The sequence below is a fragment of the Bos indicus genome, chromosome 15 (assembly GCF_029378745.1).
Source record: "Bos indicus isolate NIAB-ARS_2022 breed Sahiwal x Tharparkar chromosome 15, NIAB-ARS_B.indTharparkar_mat_pri_1.0, whole genome shotgun sequence".
In the NCBI taxonomy this organism is placed as follows: Eukaryota; Metazoa; Chordata; class Mammalia; order Artiodactyla; family Bovidae; genus Bos; species Bos indicus.
In genome coordinates, this window is record NC_091774.1 from 44,148,888 (window position 1) to 44,170,679 (window position 21,792).

The 21,792-nt window shown below is 43.2% G+C and overlaps 1 protein-coding gene and 1 long non-coding RNA gene across 4 annotated transcripts in view; one reads left to right on the top strand and one right to left on the bottom strand.

The window, feature by feature from the left end:
- DENND2B (DENN domain containing 2B) overlaps nucleotides 1-21,792 on the top strand; it is a 171,196-nt gene that overhangs the window by 64,054 nt on the left and 85,350 nt on the right. The window lies entirely within an intron of this gene.
- LOC139187310 (uncharacterized) lies at nucleotides 15,724-19,966 on the bottom strand. The gene is made up of 2 exons (XR_011570860.1): nucleotides 19,645-19,966; nucleotides 15,724-19,293 (listed from the first exon to the last, which is right to left on the bottom strand). It is a non-coding gene; the product is annotated as an uncharacterized lncRNA (long non-coding RNA).

The following is a 21,792-nucleotide window of genomic DNA, read 5'->3' on the forward strand; positions in this document are numbered from 1 at the left end:
AGATTCACTGATCAAAGGTTATGCTCGTTTATACTGTTAATAAGTATTGCCAAACTGCTTTCCAGACAAGTTGTGTCAGTTTAGTTCTCATCAAAAGTATATCATGAAAAAAAAAAAAAGTATATCATGATGCCTGTTTCCACCATGCCTTTGCCAAGTGGGTGTTGTAGAGTATTTCAATCTTTGCCAATTTGATAGGTGAAAAAAGATTTCTTATTGTTGCTTTATTTAGGGTTTCTTTAATTTTTAGTGAAATTGAACACCTTTTATGCTCACTGGCAGTGGTACTTATTCTTATGTAAATTTTCTTTTCAAATACTTGGTTCACTTTTGTGTTTGGTCATTATTTTTTCCTTATAGATTTGTAAGAACTTTTACATACATATTACATTAGAACTACTTGCCGTATGTATTGCTGATATTTTTCACTCTCGGTTTGTTTTATTTTAATTTTTGACTTTGTGCTAATTTGTCTTTCACATGTTTTAAATTTTTGTGTAGGTCAATGTATGATCTTTTCCTTCATGATTTTTTTCCCCCCTTCATGGCTTTTGAGTTGAATTTTGTGTCATGCTTTGAAAATTTTTCTTCACTCATTAAAATTATAAACATAATTTATTAATTTTTTTCCTAGTGTTTTTATGGTTCCAGCTTTTACATTTAGATTGTAATTAAGTTTGTAGTATAATAAAAAACCTAAAATAAAATTTTTCCTATTATTTTTGTAGACTTCTGTTCACTTTAGTGTGTTTAGTGAGTGGGGCTACCTATATTCAAATCTTGTATTTCTTATTTATTATGTACCATAGCCATTGAAAACGTTTTTCTGCACCATTTATAGAGGAACGTTTCTGATTCAGTTTACCAAAAGAAAAGCCTTTAGTGGGAGACTCAGATCAATAACTTGTACCCAGGTCTTCTGATTCCCTGGTGACTCAGATGGTAAAGAATCCACCTGCAGTGCGGGAGACATGGGTTCGATCCCTGGGTTGGGAAGATCCCCTGGAGGAGGGTATGTCAACCCACGCCAGTATTCTTGCCTGGAGAATCCCCATGGACTAGAGGAGCCTGGTGGGCTATAGTCCATAAGGTCACAAAGAGTCTGATATGACTAAGCAATGAAGCACTTCTGATTCTCAATCCTGTCTGTTTGTTTTCTATTATCCTTATATAAAATATCCAGATTCCTTTTCATTATGTTTTGAAATAATTGCCTCACCCCACTTCTGAAAACTTGACAGTGAATCTTACATGCAATTGAATTTGACATGATAGACCAGGGTGGTATGGCGTGAAAGCCTCTCTCTTAAATTATAGCTGGTGTGATGAGCTTAGCCTGGCTCAGGTGGGGGCCGGGAGGCAATTGCCTGTTAAAGAAGTGCAGGTTGGCGCTGAGGAGATTCAGGGCCAAAGTCAGAAGGGATGTTGAGACCCAGGAACCATGCGACTGCTGGAGGGAAGCGATAAGAAGTAGTGTGAAGAAACTTGACTGCTTAGAAGACAGATTAAGGAAGAGTTTTGAAGTGAAAGAAGGAAGAGGAATAATGTTTATTCCTCAGTAAACTTATGTCCCAGATATTCAACTAGTAGTTCCCCCCAATTGTGTTTTAAAAGTCAGCTTTTAGCAGTTTAGGCTTGCTGCTCCTCAGGGTCGTGAACCCAGGAAAGAAAGCCTTATTCAAAGGAAAATCCTGGGAAGGGAAGTTAGAGTGCAAGACAGCGAGAGCAGCATTGAGCCGGCATCACCTCTGCTCTTGTCAGCCAGAAGCTTAGATGGAAATGTTTTTAGTGAAGTAGACTAATAAGGAAGCAGAAGGATAAACTACTTCAGACCAGCAAACACTCCTTAGCCCTGCAGGACCAGCTGCACACAGACATACACTCCCTACCCCTAAGAAACTTAATAGTTTACCACGTAAGACATATACAAGGTCCGAATACTACAGTGAGATTTACGCCACCAGCCAAGTGGCTCTGGGAAGAAAGGATTAATTCAGTCACTGGTGGGAAGACAGTGAGGAATATACAGGTAAAGTTTCACAAAGCTTCACATTTTGAAGTATGAATATACTTTTTTTTTTAAAGTTTGTTGCTTTTTGACACTATGAATAGTTATTATTTAACTGGCCAAGTCAAGGAGGGGCATTCCAGGTAAAGGGTTAGCATGTGCAAAGACAGAAGAGTGAAGCAGTATATGCAGAGTCTATGTGCCAAAGCTACTAATTGGTCATTTTTCTGTACACAGTAGGGAGAGTGAGCAGCGTTAAGATGAGGCTATAGGGCCAAAGAATGGATAAGTGAGCTAGAAGATAGAATGGTGGAAATAACTGCTGAAGAGCAGAATAAAGGGAAAAGAATTAAGGATAGTCTTAGAGACCTCTGGGACAATATTAAACACACCAACATTTGAATTTTAGGGGTCCCAGAAGAAGAAGAGAAAAAGGAATGGAGAAAAATTTTGAGGTGATTATAGTCGAAAACTTCCCCAACATGGGAAGGGAAATAGTCAATCAAGTCCAAGAAGTGCAGAGAGTCCCATACAGGATAAACCTAAGGAGAAACATGCCAAGACACATACTACTCAGACTAGCAAAGACTGAACACAAAGAATATTAAAAGCAGCAAGAGAAAAGCAACAAGTAATATACAAAGGAAACCCCATATGATCAACAGCTGATCTTTCCGCAGAAACTCTGCAGGCCAGAAGGGAATGGCTGGATATAGTTAATGTACTGAAAGGAGAAGATGAAACTATAGAGACATAAAGTACTGAAAGGAAAAGATGAGACTATGGAGATAGGCCTCGGGGAATAGCTCTTGGAAGGCTAGACCTACCTCTGTGCACCAGATCACCCCAAAACACTGTGAATGTTTAAGCAATAATTTTATTATTCTCTTTCATGTTTTTAAGGGTCTTGCTTGGGGTCTTCTCATGTAATTTTTTTTCAGAAGGTGGTTGGGCTGGACTTATTCAGAAGACTCAGTCACTCCTATGTGTGGTGTCTGAGAGGGGAAAACTAACAGCTGGGGCCACTCAGCTCTCTGGCTCCTACCACCCCATTTCCATTCCTGCTCTCTGTGGTCCCTCCAGCATGGTGGCTCAGGACTGGGAAGCCAGTGTCTTGAGAGACTGGTAGGGGTCACTGGCCCCATCCAAGCTAGCCTTGGAAGATCAGTACCTTCACATGGGCCCATTCTGTTCCTTGAGGTAGTTATTGAGGCCCTTCTGGTTCAAGGAGAGAAATAGCAAACAACTGGTTAGCTTCTTCTGAAGTCACCACAATCATACAGATTAATTTGAATTTTATGCTGTAGGGCAGTTTTCCCCAGATTTAATTCATTGCTTACCATCTTCACAGTATTATCATGACCTCTCCAAACTATTATTTACATATTTAAGTCAGCTAACTTTCAAACTTAAATTTAAGAGGAAAAGTTATCTCACTTTTGTAAAGTGGAAAATCAATATAACTTGCCATGCACAGCAGATAAGTTTTAAAGTAAATATACGGAAGCAAAAAACAACGTTGAAAAAATTTTGCCAGATACTGCTGGCTGTGAATGTCTCCTCTCCCTCCCCCCACCCCCCAACCCTGCTTGCTGTTAAAGAAGCAAGTGGAGACTTGCTTCTTAATCTAGTGAGCTCTGAAAGACTTACAGAGTGAACGACTCGATCACCTTGTGATTTCATGCCATTTACTTCTGCGTAATATGATGTTGAGTTCCTGCCATGTAGTTCCTTACCACATTTTGGGAAGCATTGCTGTGAACAGTGGAGCTGCTAAAAGAATTTGAGCACTGGAGCAATATAGCTGCTAAATTTGCATTTTAGCAAGGTCACTTTGGCTGAATCATAGAGAGGAGATTTGAAGAAAGTAAAGTTGGGAGCAGGGAGATGGTTTTTGGAAAATTATTGCAGTAAGTCAAACAATCAGTAGTAAAATCTGAGTCAGAGAATGGTGGGGGAATAGAGGAGGTGAATATAAGACATTAAGGAGATGGAATCTGGAGGACTTGGTGATAGATTGAACTAGAGTAAGAAGGAGAATGTAAAGTCAAGGATGACGTGTAGAAATGGGTGGCATTGTGGAAAAAAGTACAGGAGGGGGAAGTGTTTTTATTAGAGGTAGAGTGGGAAATGAGTCCAGTTTTAGGTATTCCTTTTTCTTAAGTATTTTTAACATGAATTTTCTTGCCACTTTATGGATTTGTTCCTCTTTCCCCTGTATTTTCTGTAAACTGTAAATTAGATATAGAGGTTTGGTTAGATTTAGGGTAAGCGTTTTTGGGGAAAAAACTATAAATGATGAAGCAAATCAGAGGCATATAACTTCTGGTTTCCTCACTATTATTGATTCTAAATTTGGTCACCGCTTAAGGTAGGGGCAGCCAAATTTCTCCATTGTAAAATTATAGCTTTTATTTTATAACTAGCGGATAGTCTGTGGGTGACCTTTGGCACTACTCCCCATCAATCTTCAACTTAAGTGGTTTTATTTTTGGAACTTTTATTATAGAAAATGTCAAACATACCAAAAGTGGAGAAAACAGAAGACAAACACCCATGTATCCATCATCCATCTTCAACTGTTATCAGCACTTGGGCTAACTTGTTTTTCCTCTGTCCTTGTCCACTACCCTTCTTTTTTCGCCTGTGGATTTTTGCAAGTGAATTCCAAGGATTATACCGTTTCATCCATAAACACTTCAGAACATACCTGTCTCAAGAGACCTTTCAGACATGTTTAGCTGTATTGATTTCTGGCCAGCAGTTTTTAGTTGCCTTCACAAAAGATCAAGGAATACCGATGATTGAATTGATCCAGAATTAGGCTTTAAACTCGGTCCTTTGTATTCATGGGTTCTGCATCCATGGATTCATTCAACCACAGATGGAAAATATTAGGAGAAAAATTCTAGAAAGTTTCAAAAAGCAAAACTTGAATTTGCCACACACAGGCAATTGTTTACATAGCATTCACATTGTATTTACAATTATTTACACATCATTAACATAGTACTGGGGTATTGTAAGTAATCTAGAGATGATTTAAAGTACATGGGAGGGTATGTATAGGTTATATGTAAGTACTACATCGGCCACATGAGAGACTTGAGCATCTGTGGATTTTGTATCTGTGGTGGGTCCCTCTCTCACTGGGGCCAGAGTTTGAGGGTGTGATGGATCATGGATTCTTGCCTGGAAGGACAGAAGGTAAATTCGGAAACAGGAGAAGGGCTCAAGGGAAGAAAGACCTGACCAAGGTCAAAGAGCAGTTGCTGAATAGTAGGAAGACTCAGAGATAGGCAGGAAGGGGAACTGTGGTCAGGGAGTAGGATTTTGGAGGACAAGATTGAGATGCGTTGTCTCAGACGATGCCAAGGTCTGAGGTTTGTCCCTAGGGATGGGTAACGAAAGTAAAATCAAAGTCAGGGGGTTGGTCATGAGACAGGGGTTTTGAGTGGCTCCATCCACATCAGTATTGATGTTGCCAGGGTGAAGAAAGTGCTGTTAGGGAGAGCCTGGTCTTTGTTAGGGCAGGAGATGGTGCATAGATCTATGAAGAGTTGGAGGTTATGGGATAGTTGTTAGCTGAACAGCAGTCTATAGAGCAGATTGGAGGCACAGTTAGCAGAAGGCAAAACCTCATTTTAAACAGTGTTTAAGTTTGTGTGATCTAGTACAGGGGTCCCCAGTCCTCAGGGCTGTGGACTGGTACCAGTCCACAGCCTGTTAGGAACCGGGCTGTACTGCTGGTGGTGAGTGGCTGGCCAGCGAGCAAAGCTTCATCTGCTGTTCCCCATCGCTCGCATTACTGCCTGAACTATCCTCCATCCCTCTTGACAAAGAGCCTGGGGCCTGCTGCTCTAGTAGACATTGCTGTCCACTGGTTGAGGTGGAAGGAAACCAATGGGGTGGGGAATTAATAACGAACAGGAAAAGAATTATGATATGTGGGTGGCGGTTGAAGCAGGAGCCCTCCAGAGGAGACACTCTTGATCACCAAAGCAGTGCTGATATTAGGGCAGTTGTCCACTGAGTCCCTGCTCTGGTTTATCCCTAACAGATCCCTTTGTGAAGTAGCCCTTGGTGCCTTTTGATTGAGTCTTACTTAGCTAGTCTTTGTGAAGATTTGTGTTGCATGCTTTCAGTTCAGTGCACTTGCTCAGTCGTGTCTGACTCTTTGCGACCCCATGGACTGCAGCACGCCAGACTTCCCTGTCCATCACCAACTCCCAGAGCTTGCTCAAACTCATGTCCAGTGTGTCAGTGATGCCGTCTGTTACATTTTGCTTGTAGAATTTGGGTGGGAGCAGGTAGAGGGGATGTGTTTTCTTGCTGCTGGTGACCACCAGTTTCTTAAACTTCTAGAAAGCCATTCATGCCTGAGGACTAGAGGTGGAGGGTCCTTTTTTCTGTCCTTGGCTATTCTGAACTTTGTCTCTGATATACCAGGGAGAGCACATTTATCTCCCCTAGGTCATGGCCATCAAGGTTATAGGAAAGAACCAAATTGTGAGTTTCAAGAGTTTTGAAGAACTTTGAGCTAAAGTCATGGACTTGTGGGGACCTCCCTGGCAGTACAGTGGTTAATATTTCGCCTTCCTTGCAGGGGTGTGGGTTTGGTCCCTGGTTGGGGAGCCTTGTGGCCAAAAATCCAAAACATAAAAAAGAAGCAGTATTGTAACAAATTCAATAAAGGCTTAAAAATAAAAAAGAGTCATGGATTTGCGGAGGAGTCAGAAATGAAAACTCAACACCATGATTCCTCCTGGCAAAGATAATGTATCTTGAAATTGTGCTTTTAGGAAGGTCATCACAGGAGAGAAGTTTGGGAGGAAATGGAAGAAAAGAAGGCCTGCTGCTGCTGCTGCTAAGTCACTTCAGTCGTGTCCGACTCTGTGTGACCCCAGAGACGGCAGCCCACCAGGCTCCCCCGTCCCTGGGATTCTCCAGGCAAGAACACTGGAGTGGGTTGCCATTTCCTTCTCTGAAAGAAGGCCTAGCTGACTTAATACCAGCATCTCCTTAATTCCAAAACAAGCCGAGTGTGTCCCCAGGGGAGGCTAAAAGTGGGATGACTTCTCACTATCTTGCCAAACACCTATGTTTAAGGGAGTAATTGGACCACATGCTTCCTTGGCTTAATGAGTTTTAATGTTGAAAGAAAAGTTTTCCTGTTGGAGTGTTCTTGGAGTTCACTTCCTGCTGACTACTGGTGTGCGTGTGTGTGCGTGTGTGCGCACATATCAGCAGAGATGTCAGCCTGGCTTTCTACATCTCCTGGAGGATAAGGATAGTTATTTACATTTAAATAATAACTTACAGCATATAAAATATTTTTATGTACTCTCTTTCATTGGTTTTATATTCTGTCTTTCACAAGAGGAATTGAGGTGGCTAGCTACAGAAGACATAATAAAAACAGCACTTGACTGTACTTTTCATGAGATAGTGGGAGAAACAGGAACTTTAGTTAGACCTAGTTTGAATTCTGGGTTTTCCTTTGACTAGCCGTATGACCCTGGGCTGTAGTTTTCTTGTTGGTAAAACAGAATTGATAACATTTACCTCCTAGGGTTGTTTTTGCACCTTAAATTAATGAACATAGTTAACACTTGGGGATGGTGCTTGGCACACAGTGGATGATGGATGAAGGGAGGTTTCTGTAACGTGGAAACAGATCATCAACATCAAAGAAAAGAAGAGCATCCTAATCTTGAAGGTCCTAATCTTGTTAATTAAGATCGTTGCTATGAATGGCCTTGCAGTTTGACTCCTCGTTCTTTGGCAGTCTGGGAAACTGACCTTTTGACATCTTACCATAAAGTAAGAGGCAGACAAAGTCTTACATTTTAGTGAAATGTTTTTTTTAATTTATAGAGAAATTTTGTATGTGGATGTATTTGTTGGAGATGCTGAATGATACAAAAGATAATGATCCTTACCATTTTTAAATTGAGAGGTATGTTTTTATTTTTTTTCCTTGTTTTTACAACCATAGGCAATTTTTTTTTTTTTACTGTTTGTATAACAAATACTTATGTGATTTCAGTTTCCAATAATTCTCATATAGTGACTGCTGATAAAATACAAATGGGTTACATGAGATTGCAGCTCAGTGAAAACCACCCTGTAAGGAGCTGAGCTAATTGTGTATGTATATAGCTTTCCAATGATTTGATAGAAACATGGAGCTTAAAATACCCAGGGGTGTGGCTATTCATCACACCTCCTTAGATGGTCTTTAAATATCACTTTTTAAGAGTTTCTAAGAGTTGGACAGGAATCAGTTCAAGCCCCTGACTTCTATATTCTTGACTTACTTCCAAATGGAAGCAGATGTGTGGTGTTTGGAAAACAGATGCAAGAGTTGACTTCCTATAAGACAGAGCCATACAACTTACACTTTTGCCTGTATTAAGATATTATTTCGTTTGACTTTTATAATAGCCCTGGGAGGGAATGGGACTGACCAAATGTTTAATTCCCTCTGAAGTACCAGGTCTTGGGCTTTTCCTCTATTTACAAATGAGAGGCTGACTCAAAGTCTTGAGAGATCAGGTGAACAAGCCCATTGTCTTTTTCCCTTCTCTTCCTCATCTCCTGAGTCATAAATGCTAGATAGGGGATTGTCCTTTGCTTTATCTCTGTGACTATTGCTGACCTGGAAATGACTGTCATCATTTTTAGATAGTACTGGGAAATTGCGGAATGAAGCTCACATCACAACAAATCATGGGGTTATCATGACCAGGGAGAGATTCTAGCTGGGAGTGGGTGACTTTTGCAGAAGCTGAAAAACACCACCAGGGCAGACAGGTGACTGCCTTCCGCATGCAGGAAGTACCCCTTACTCTGTGTCATCCTTGTTGGTTAGAGGTAGAAAGAGGGGAAATTGAACCACAGAAGATTTTGCGTGTGTGTTCTTTTATCCTTGTGTATCTTTTCCTCTTTGCAGCGGTGATCCTAGAAACCAGGAAAAACAGCTGTGATCACCATCAATTATTTATTTATATATTTATTTTTATTGAAGTGCAATTGATTTACAATGTTGTGTTAGTTTCTGGGGTACAGAAAAGTGAGTATATACCTACTGAAAAGTGGTTCAGAGTGATTGAGACTTCATATATTATGTCGTCTTTTTTGTGTTCTCTTCCTTATGGTTTATTATAGGATGTTGAATGTAGTTCCCTGTGCTGCACAGTAGAACCTTGTTGTTTATCCCTCCTGTGTATAGTAGTTTGCCTCTGCTGGTCCCAACGCGTGTCCTTCCCTCCCCAGCCTCTCATGCTCCTTGGCAAACACAAGCCTGTTCTCTGTATATCTGTGAGTTTGTTTTGTAGGTGTGTTGGTTTGTGCTGTATTTTAGATTCCACATGTCAGTGATACCATATGGTATTTGTCTTTCTCTGTCTGACTTACTTCACCTAGCATGATCATCTCTAGATCCATCCATATTGCAACAAATGGCATTATTTCATTGTTTTTTATGACTGAGTAATATTCCATTATATATACATGTATATGCCACATCTTCTTTATCCATTTGTCTGTTGATGGACCCTTAGGTTGTTTCTGTGTCTTCAGTTCAGTTCAGTCGCTCAGTTGTGTCCAATTCTTTGCGACCCCATGGATTGCAGCACATCAGGCCTCCCTGTCCATCACCAACTCCTGGAGTTCACTCAAACTCATGTCCATTGAGTCAGTGATGTCATCCAACCGTCTTATCCTCTGTCGTCCCCTTCTCCTCTCGCCTTCAATCTTTCCCTGCATCAGGGTCTTTTCAAATGAGTCAGCTCTTCGCATCAGGTGGCCAGAGCATTGGAGCTTCAGCCTCAGCGTCAGTCCTTCTTACCTATTGTGTATAGTGCTGCTGTGAACATTGGGATGCGTGTATCTTTTTGAATTATAGTTTTCTCTGAATATATGCCCAGGAGTGGGATTGCTGGATCATATGGCAACTCTATTTTTAGTTTTTTAAGGAACCTCTATACTGTTCTCCATAGTGGCTGCACTAATTTACATTCTCACCAATTGTATAGGAGGATTTCCTTTCCTCCACATCCTTTCCAGCATTTTAATTTGTAGACTTTTAAATGATAGCCATTCTGATCGGTGTGAGTTGGTACCTCATTGTAGTTGTATACAGTCAGTTCTTAATGGAAAGACATGCTGATGATGGTTTTTCATTGGCATAGCCCAAATTCAGGATTTGGGGACTGGGTGGAAAGCTTGACTGCTGTGGAAATGCAGGCAGCTGACTCCTTGAATGAAACCCACAGCGTGTGCCAGCGCAAAGAGTGGCTTTGTTTCACCATATACTCCTGGAGTCTCAGAGGTTGTACCTTGCCATGCCATGCTTTCTTAACAGTGACTTGACCCTCTGGGGGCTTATGTGACAGAGGTACTGCACCCAGAAGGAAGATACACATAGCAAGAGAACGTCTGTGTTGGTTTGTAGGTGCTCTGTGGCCAGTCCCTTTTTGGTTGGTTTAGGGTGTAGATGGTTCACGTTTACCTATATGCAAGCCTGGCTTGTGATTACCCACCTTGCCCACCAGCCCGCTTTTCTCATTCTGTTCCTTGAGGCTTCCTTGCCTTTCTCACTAATTTTAGAGAAATAGAATTCCTGGTTGTGCAGACAAGACCAAGGTCAGGCCACTGTGAGGCCATTGCTTTTGTTGCCTCAGTCAGCCTCCTCATCACAGATAATTCAGTCATGACTGGGTATGTCCTTAAAGCTGAGGGGGTATGAGGGGTGGGAGTGTGGGTGAGTTGAATAAAGGAAAGATAGTTTGGGCTGAAAACTCCACTCTTCAGGGATCTGTTCTTTTTTTTTTTTTAATTATTTATTTAGCTGTGCTGTGTCTTGGTTGTTGTATGTGGGATCTAGTTCTCTGACCAGGAATTGAACCCAGGCCCCCTGCATTCGGAGTGCAGAGTCTTAGCCACTGGATCATCAGGCAAGTCCCTGGGGATCTGTTCTTATGATGGACTTTATACACAGGAAGCTTAACCAAGAATCTTCTTTCCATTAATCGAGCTACACCAAAAGAAGCTAGTCTCCATACCAGATTCAGAAACTGTGAAATAGAGAATGAATAATTATCAACATTTTGTGTAGAATTTGGGAACTGTTAGTTTTCTGTGACACATACTCTCTGCCCTTTGGTTACAAAGAGCTATCCCCAGCTGCCCACCTCCCTCTTACCTTCTTCCTCTTCTTACTAAAGATTCTTACCCTGGATGAAAACATCTGAGGCCTGCTCTCTCAACACGTTCACTTTTGTAGAGCTTTTGTTACACTTCTGTCTTCAATATCTCCTTCTTTTTCTCCTAGCCTCTTGAATTATTCCAGGTAAAATCCCCCTTCTATTGACAGACCCAACTCCTTCCTCCTTTTTCTATTCTTTTGTGCAAAATTAATTAACTTTATTGATTTTTTAAAATAATAAAAGAAATGCATGTTCATTGCAGAATATTTTACATAACAAAAAATATTAGGAAGAAAGTAAAAATCACATATCATCCCTTTACCAGAGATAGCATAATTTAATTTTTTGGTATATATCCTTTTGGATCTTTTTTCTTACATGTTCTAGATACACTTTTTCAAAATATAAACATAGCATTGTTATTTGCTTCCTTCTTTGACTAATAATTGGAGAAGGAAATGGCATGCCACTCCAGTATTCTTGCCTGGAGAATCTCATGGACAGAGGAGCCTGGCAGGGGATCGCAAAGAGTCGGACACAACTGAGCAACTGACACTCGACTAATAATATCACGTGGGTATCTTCCAGGGACATAGATAGAGCTAGTTTGTAGTGTTTAATGCTCCATAGAGAATTCCATTGTATGGATGAATCAGTATTTATTTAATCTCCTGACAGTGGACTTTGGGGTTATTTCTTTTATTTTGCTGTTCAAAGCTACGCTGGGGCTTCCCCTGGGGCTCAGTGGTAAAGAATTTGCAGGAGGCATGGGTCAGTCCCTGGTTCGGGATGATCCCACACGTCTTGGAGCAACTGAGACTGTGCGCCCCAACTCCTGAGCCTGTGCTCTAGAGCCTGGGAACTGCAACTATTTGAGCCCACGTGCCGCAGCTACCGAAGCCTGAGCGCCCTACAGCCTGTGCTCTACAACAGCAGAAGCCACCACAATGAGGAGCCCATGTACTGCAACTAGAGAAGAGCCCGCGTAGCAGTGAAGACCCAGCACAGCCAAAAATAAGACATAAAGAAGTAGAATTATTTTTTAAAAAGCTATGTGGTAGTAAATGTCTAAATATCTATCCCTGTTTGTATAATTTCAGGATAAATTTCTAGAAATGGAATTGCTATATCAAATAGTATATAATGTACATGAACTATTTAATAACATCTTTAAAATTTTAAGTATATTTTAAGCAAAAGAAAAAAGTTGATATAATAAAAACCTGTGTGCACCCATCATCCAAATTTAATAGATTTAACATTTTATCATATTTGCTTCAGGTCTCTTATTTAAAAAATTTTAATATGACAGATACGATTAAGCTTTCCCCAGTCCTTTTCTCTCAGAAATTGATATGCCTCATTCCCATGTGCATCTTATCCTTTATATGTATATATATGTTCATAATTAATGTATAGTATGGCATGTTTTAACATTTTATACACATGACACCATTCCAGCATGCAGCCTTTGGCAGCCTGGTTTATTTCATTTACTATTGTTTTTGAAAAGTATGCATGTATAAAATGATTGTTTAATTGGTATATGATGTGCCATTGCATGATAGTGAGAGATGAGTAAAGTCTTTCCATTTTTTGTGTGTTACAAACAAGGCTGTGATGAGCAGCCTTATACAAAGAATGCACAAGAGTTTATGTATAGCAGCCACCTGTAGTGGGTATGTGATTCTTCAGCGTTGTTAGGTTGTACCAGATTGCTGTCGATAGTGATTGTATGCATTTCCAGCAATGTATACAGATTTTCATTTCCCTAAATTTTTGCTAACACTTGGAGATTCTGTACTTCTCAGTATTTTCCAGTTTAATTAATATGAAATAATATCACATTGCTTTAATATGCATTTTCCTGACTTCAGAGAGATTGAGCATTGTTCCATATTTTATTGGTTATTTAGGTTTCCTTTCCTTTGAATTGTCTATTCATATCTTTAATACCTGTTTTTCAGTTGGGTTATTTACCTTTTTCCTATTGATTTTCGAAGTTAATGTGTTCTCATTTTTAGTCTTTTGTATGCTTTTCAGTAATTTCTTCCTGGCTATGGCTTGTCTTTTAACTTTATGTAGGGTATCATTGTGAGCGTATATTTATCAGAGTTTATGTGATCCTAAATTGTCCTCCAGAAAGGTTGTGCTGGTTTCAGTACCTCCACCAGGTTCTGAGAGTGCTCCCGTTCGCCACCCTCTGCCTGACTCTGGGATTACTTTTATCATTTGATTGCCTGATCTGATAGGCAAAAAGTGGTATTGCCTCTTGTTTTCTACCTTTTCTTTGAGCCTTCCCACTTGAAACCTGGCTTTTCCCTGAAGATGTCACTTCCTTTGTGACCCTCTCTAATGAAGCAGCTTCCTCTCCTCCACTGACTTTCACTGTCTACTCCCTGACCTTGCTTCCAGCCCTGCCTGGCAACCTTTTCCACTGGAAGTCAGTCTCTCCCTTCACACATATCTCCTGTCCTCCTCCTTGGCGCTGACTGCCTCTTGCCTTCCACGTTAGTTGCTTACAACCTTCTTCACAGGTCTCCTGTCTGCTATAATAGGACTTGGGACTTCATGCTGAGAATCCTTCAGTGCTCTGGCCTCAGAGTCCCTCAGTCTTTTCAACTCTAAAGACTGTATTTTCATTCCTCTTAAGGTGCTCATAGCCCTGGCCTCATCACTTGGAGCTATTCCACTTTCAGGATCCTAAACTCTGAAATTCCTGTTCCTCCCCAAGCCCCTGAATACTTACAGCTCTTTCGGGGCTCCCTCTGGCCCTTGCCCCACCCTTAGGACTGCCCGCTTATTGTTCTGTCAGCCTGAACCTCAAAGACAAGAATTCCAGGCATGTAATTGATTACCTGAGCCTCCTCCCTCTTATCCTCACTACAGCCTTCAGTCCTGGTGGACTACAAAAACAGACTTCCTCTTGATTTCTTTCTTTTTTTTTTAACGTTTTATTTTATATTGGAGTATAATGGATTAGCAATATTGTGATAGTTTCAGGTTTATAGCAAAGTGATTAGTTGTACATTTTCCCATTCAGTTTGTTACATAACATTGAGCAGAGCTTCTTATGCTATTCAGTAGGTCCTTCTTGGTTATCCGTTTTAAATACACTGAGCCACAGGGGAAACCCCAACACAGCTCTGAACAGCAAAATTAAAGAAATAACTCAAAACTCTAGATCCATCCATGTTGCAGCAGATGCATAGCCCCTAGATTTCCGCATGTGGCTTCATCATTCAGAAGCAGTTCCTGACCCATTATTCCTTTCTCAGAATAGTTCCTTGATTTCCCAGAGAAAATACCCTTAATTTGGTTCTCAAAGGCCTCTAAGATCTGGGATTTCCCTCTTTCCAGCTCTCCTCCCTGGTATACTTGCCGGTAAGTTCCCATCAGACTGAACATCTTATTGTCCTTTGTATGTCTTCTACTTTGCTGCCTCTAAGACTTTGCTTATATAGTCCCATCTGCCCAGGGTCGCCCCTCTATCCTTTTGCTGTTTGATCTTCCAGGACCAGTGCAAGGGCAGCCTTCTCTATGAACCCTTTCGGCTTCTTTCACTGGAAACGAGCCCCCTTTACATTTCCGCAGCCTTTATGTCTCCACTGGCACTTAAAGTGGTCTTCCTGGCATTTGTTGGATTTATGTGTCTTTTGTATCCACCTTACTGGAATGTCAGCTCTATGTGGATGGCCCCATGCTTGATGGATTTTGGTGTCCCAGCCAGCACTAAGTACATTAGTTAACACGTGGTTAGTCTTCAGTATATATTAGTTGAATGTAGGAATGATTGTAAGTGTGAATGGAGAGAGGAGAGACTGTTGTCATGGCAAACCAGAGATTGTATTTAAAATTTCATCCCCCTTCTCCTGCTCTCGAGTGAAGAATCAGACTTAGCTTGACCTGGCCCAGAAGAACAGTAGACCCAGCTCCTGACCCATTGAAGTTTGTCCTGTTGTGGAGGCAGGATCCTTGAGTACCAAGAATTCCACCTAGGTGTTTTCAGTTTTAGGGAGTTGGGCTGGCTGTGTTCTGTGCACTCTAGGCAAGAGGATTTCAGAGGAGTGTAGAAAAAGGAAGCACCGAGCGTGCTCTTGGCAGAGGCAGGAGCAGAGGGACAACAGGGTATGACGACCCTGAGGGGAGCGTTTTATTTTTGTTGTCAGGCTATTCTCTTTCCTCCTTACCTCCCAGGGCTGCCATTCTTCCTGCCTTGGGACCTTGAGTCATAGTCTGACTCTAAATCTCAAACAACCTTTTGTCTCATTCTGTCCAACTACTCTTTGTCCTTTAAAATTTGTCTCTTTTTTCGTCTCCCACAGAAATCCTTTCATGAGCCCCTCCACTCCCACCCGCTGTGCTTTTGAGCACTTTTAGTCTGGAACTCACATTTGAATTATTTCCTATTATGTCTTGCTTCCCTGAGTTAGACTGTGAGCTCCTTGAGTTCAGGAATCACATCTCATGTTTATTTGCTCTCTGCTAAAAACAAAGCAGTGATCAGTGACCAGTGACTACTGTTGATTTTATTGAGGAGGTTGATACTAGAACTTGGAAGTTTATCAGTAGCAGAAAAACTGAAGATGGTAAAGGATATGAAGGTAAAACTTAGCCTTGGGTCACTTCTCTAGAGTCTGGATCAGGGGAGTCAATGCCTGTGCATCTTTACAGTCTCCTGGTGTACAAGGAAGGAGGGTGGGCTTCCTGAATTCTGGCTTTTGAAGGTCTGCCTGCCAGCAGTAGTCAGCATAGAGGCAGGTCAGGTGTTCAGGGTATGGCTTCCAGGGGAGAAGAGGGAGGGTGGGTGGTTGGGGCCCCACACTGCTGTGATTGACTTGGGGGTGAACAAGCTCCATGCCAGCCCCCCTGGTACGAGGGAGCTGTCAGCCCACATGGTCGATTGGAGCTCGAAGGATCCCTTACAGCCTCTTCCCTGAGCTGGAAGCAGGATGGGGAGCAGCAGGCCAGTTGGCTGGCTTGCCTTTTCTGCCTTAAAGTACTTTGTTTCTGTTGCTAACAACAGACATGGGTAGTGTAAATAAAGTGCAGACACATAGACACATATGTGGAGACTGAAAATTGGAGTTGTCAAGGACAGGGGAGGGGCTGAGTGAAGGGGGACTGGAAATGTGTAGCTAAGTCTCTAAAGATGTGTAGTGTGCCCTGGACCCTCCTCCCTTCAGCCTTTAGCAATGGACTGCCCTTAGAGGGCAGGCTGGGAGGTCAAGAACTATATAAGCAAAGTCTTAGAGGCAAGAAAGTAGAAGACATAATTCTGGATGCCACAGGTTTCAGAGACTTGCTTGTTTCAGTTGAATATAGCTTTGCTCAGGCACACACGCCTTTGAGCTAGGTGCTAGTGATCCTCGAGGGCTGACGACGGCAGCTTCTTCCTTCCGTCCTGCCTTTTCTGAAAGGCTTTGCTCGTTAATCCCTTGTTGCACCCACAAGTGGTGTACATGGATCAGCAGCAGCCATGGCCTTTCTGGCAGCCCTGACCTGTCAGAGCCCCCTGAGGTTTGCACACCCAAACACATGACTGGTGTTTTGAGTGAGCTTCCTTAGAATGGTTCCTGATGCCAGTTCAGCCTGGCTAGGAAGAGTGATCTTACTAGCTGGAGCCTGAATCGTTAGCTGTTACAAGAAGTAAAAGTTGAGTCTCATGTGAGAGGAGCTTCTTTGGAGACATGAGGTGTAGATGGACTGTGATGAGGATGGTTGAGGAGGAAGACTGTGAGTTTCTCCTGCTGGAACTGTAAATTGGGGCAGTTCGGTGTTCTCTCTTCCTTCCTCCTTGAGTCTAAGAGCATGTCTGGAGAGCCTCTCCTGTTTCTGATTCAGGTGGAAAGAGCTGCTGCGTTGATATGATATGTCATGTGGCGTTACTCCATTTGTTACTGCAGAAGTTAAAGGACCAGGGTACATGTGAATAAGTTACCTATTTTTATAATTGAGAAGGAATGTGGGATTATTCCTATAATGATAGCAATCTCACTCCCATTCAGTAACCTTTCTAGAACAGGAGAGAGAGGAGTGAAGTTATTATTAGGGTCTGAGAATCGCACACCACCCTGGAGTGCCTAAGGGGTTGCCCCCCACTGGCCCCCAGTAGCTATGCAGTCACAGTGATGCAAAGTCTGGGAACTCCCAAGGAAAGGGTTGGTTGCTTTCTTTCTTTTCCCTGACTTACGGTAGGGCTATGAAGCTGAGTATCTGGTCCTTGGGAGGAGTAGTTGACTAAGGTTTTTAACTGAATGAGATTGGACTCTGCTGGCCTCTGAAGCTGATAAAACTCCAAAGCAGGGCAGGAGACAGTGCTCCCCAAGGTGGGCAGAAAGAATGATGGTTCTTGTGCTAGCGTATGTTCTAAACACCATGCCCGGTGGAGGGGTAGGGGGAGCTCCTTAGAAAGGCTGAAGGAGAGGTAAGTCCACCTCACCCACCTGGAATTCTTTTCCCACCCCCACCTTTGCCCCTGCAAATGTTGCAACAAGCCGCCTCTGAGGTCTGGTTCTTGACTCCCCTACCTGCACAGTTCAGGTGAAAAGGGAGGTTCGTGGTGAGGCCCCTCCCACCAGTTAGGAGCATGGAGGGTTGTGTTGTTTTCTTTCCCCTGCCCTTAGTGAGTGGCCTAGTGCCTAACACATGGTTGCTCGTTGTTTGTGGATCTGATGGTCTCCCAAACTGAAGTTTGGGAGGGACCTTATACTGGGCTATGGAGCATGGGTAGGATCTGGATAACAGGGAGGAAGGAGAGAACTCCAGGCTGGAAATGGTTTGAGCATAAAAACACAGCTGCAGATGCAGAAATGGACATGTATGGAGCAGGGAGGTGTCCTACCTGGAGATAGAAGTGCATTTGTGTGTGTGTATGTGGAGGGGGTGTATGCAAGTCTGTGTGTCTTTGCATGGAGGGGAATGGAGGATGGTAGGGGAGTGGTGGTGGTAGGGAAAGAGGGTAGTTGAAAGAGCAACAGGGAAGGAAGAAGAGGGAAGCGAGATTGGTTGGTAGCATTTCACAAGGTTCTGGAGGACCCAGAGGAGTCTGGATTTGGTGTGATTGGCATTTGTGTGTGTGTGTGTGTGTGTGTGTGTGTGTGTGTGTGTGTCACTCAGTCATGTCCAACTCTTTGAGACTCCATAGACTGTAGCTCACCAGGCTGTTTGATCCGTGGAATTCTCCAGGTCAGAATACTGGAGTGTGTTGTGATTCCCTTCTCCAGGGCATCTTCCTGACCCAGGGATCGAACCTGGGTCTCCTGCATTGCAGGCAGATTCTTTACCATCTGAGCCAGCAGAGAAGCTTGTGATTGGCAGTTCAGTTCAGTTCAGTTCAGTCGCTCAGTCATGTCCGACTCTGTGATCCCATGAATCGCAGTACGCCAGGCCTCCCTGTCCATCACCAACTCCTGGAGTTCACTCAAACTCACGTCCATCGAGTCGGTGATGCCATCCAGCCATCTCATCCTCTGTCGTCCCCTTTTCCTCCTGACCCCAATCCCTCCCAGCATCAGAGTCTTTTCCAATGAGTCAACTCTTTGCATGAGGTGGCCAAAGTACTGGAGTTTCAGCTTTAGCATCAGTCCTTCCAGAGAATACCCAGGGCAGTTAAGGAGCCCCAAAGAGCAACATGATGATGATACTGAGATTCTAGAATTCTTAGTTGTTTATGAGCAGGAGGAGATGGAAGAAGAATGGGAACTAGTAATGATACTGGTAACACTTCACATTTATATATTGCATCCATGGCTGGCACTCGGTAAAGTGCTCTTTAGGTAATCAGAGACCATTGTAGTAAGCTTGGTATGAGGTGATTAGCTGGAGATAAATTGCACAGCAGATGACATAGTTAGCTCCTTCATATTTGGCTATATTTGGCTCTTATTTGGTTAAATAAGAAATAGCTCCAAGGACATCTTCTTCCTGAACTCTGCTTCCCAAAGTGTGTCCTTGAAGCCTCTGGAGCTGGGGCTGTTGTCTGGCTCAGCTGGGCTGCTCAGCGCTTGCACACTCGCTGCCAGGAACTAATGTCCTTGGGCCTCAGCTGGGGCGTGTCCCCAGTACAGCCATCTGGAAGGTCAGAGAAATTAGCCACTAGAATGTACCCATTAGTGTTTCAAGAGGTTACAACCTGTCAGTGGAATCCCAAGCCTGGGAACTGCTTCTCTCACAGGGCTTTTCAAAGTTGGAACAAGCTAACAGTTCTCTAGCACTGACTGCTCCCTTATTTGGACACTAAATTTTCAGGGTGAGATTAGACTTCTCCTTTGTTTTAGGAGAGTTTTTAAGGACCTGATATCCCTGTGAGTGATTTTCAGAGAGAGAATGTGACATCAGAGCCATACCTTTCCTCCCTTTTTTCTTTCCCTGGCCTCCAGCCCACCCATTTAGGAGAGTGGGAAGGGGCCCCTGTCCACTCACCTCAGTCTTGGAGGAGGAAAATGGACAGCACATCCTGGAACCAAGAGTCATGGAGTGGCCTGGCTGCAGGGCTGGGGGGCAACTTCAAGCCCCGCCTGAGGGCTTGTCTCTTGGCTTTGGGGAACTTACTATGGCCACTGACTTGGCAGAAATGTAGTTTATCAGTCCAGCTTCATGTGAGGGGCTGGGGATGGTGGTGCTGCTGAGGGGTGAAGAGTCTTCTGCGGCAACTTTGAGAGCATACTTCTTCCCCTGCCAGCCTCCTAACATGGACGGCTGATTGTACTGCAAGCCCAGCTCTGCCAACTTCTGCCTTTCCTTCTGGTTGACCCCCGTGAACCTCATAGAAGTAATTCAGCTCCTGGCAGTGACATTGGATCCTATTGGAGGAAGGGAAAGCAGGAAGGAGAACAACATGTTTCTGTCAACAAAGGTGTGCTCTCGCTAGTTGGAACGCGCTGTGAGGTGGCTTTCAGCCCTTGGGTGATTACTGTGGGCTTAAATTGTGATGCCGTGTGTGGAAAAGGCTGTAAATCATAGAGACTGTAGGGCTGTGGAGTGAAGGTAGGGCCTCCAACTGCAGTCGCCAAGAACCCAAGGTGAAAGCTGGCCAGAAGGCTGGCCAGACTGGAGAACTGCTACTGCCCAGAAAGAAAGCACTTTGGGCAGTTGTAAGTGCTTTGCTTGCAGTATCTTATTTAATCTGCCCAAGAATACTTCGTGCTTGGAGCTGTCATCCCCACCTCAGAGTTAAGGAAGCTCAAGCCTCGAAAGCTTATTCACAGCTTGGTAGCTAGTAGAAATAGAGTTGGAATTCATACCCCAGACTACTCTTTTCCCATTATTCCTTACAGAGGAAACAATGACTAACCACTAATTTTAATAAACATTCTATATCAGAAGAGTTACAGATTTGCAGAAAAGTTGCAAAGATAATATATAGAGTTTCTGTCGGCCCTGCAAGCCATTCATTTTTTTCTTCCTCTTCTGGTCCATTTTATGAGGATTCATGGGGGTGAAGTACAGATTTGGAATAAGGACATTTTTTCCCAAAGATTCCAGCTTAGTGATTTTTCAGCTAAAATTTTCGAAAGTCCATTCTAACATATTATTTCTTCTCCAGTTCTACTCTGTCTCAGTCCTGCTGGAAGGGACTAGCCCTGGCTTTGCCATCTGGTTTCAGAGTCAAACACCCTACTCTCTTGACTGTCTCAATAGAGGTGGATAGCAGCTGAGCTTCTCAGAGGTAGGGAAGGCAGGTGGGTGTGGGGAGCATTCGCACCAGCTTGGCTTCTGGACCTTCTGCCTGACAGGGTTGTGACGTGGGTGTTAGGAGTTTCAGCTGACGTTTCCTGGCCTGCAGCCAGAGCCCTCCCAAGGGACATGGGGAGAGTCTAGGCAGTGAGGCCTGTTTGCTTGGATGCTCTCCTGAAAATCTGTCCTTGTACGGTGCAGAATGGTTTGTGGTGGTCGCTGCTCTAGGCCCAGGCCTCAGGGTGCAGGCAGGAAGGCTGACTGTGGGCAGGGTAATACCCGTGGGCAGCTGGTGTGCTTTGCTGGGTCCCAGGCATGTTGTCCATTTAAGGGAAAGGGGTCTGCGATCTCCTTGGCTCTGGGTGTGAATGGGCTGGCCTGAAATTTGCTCATGGCCTTTGCTGGATGTGCTTTTTCAATGAGATCATTCCAGAGTTACATTCCTATGAAATTATATTTTGCTCAGGACGTGAAGCTGGATTTGTGTAAAAGCATTGGCACTAAAACTCCGGGCTCAGAGTGGGGCAGAAATGAGAATTGAGATAAACAGACCTTTAGAAGGAAGGGAAGACAGAAGGAAAGAGAAAACAGTTGTTAAAGGATTTTGCATTTAAAATTGGTGCACCGTAAGCATACCAAGGAGTCGGGATTGCCACTCAGACCATGGAAAGGCGGAGGTGACGTGTATTGTCCCAGCTGCCTGCTGCCCCCAGGCAGTGTGGGCTCAGCCTCCGACGTCTCATTTTTCGCTCTTTGCTTTTTCTCTTTTTCTTTGTCTCTGTCTGTCTCTCTTGCGCACACATATACAAATGTATACACATACAGCCCCTTCATGCTGGCAGCGTGAAATGACCGTATTCTGTATAATTTAGCCTTGAAATCCTGTCTAAATGC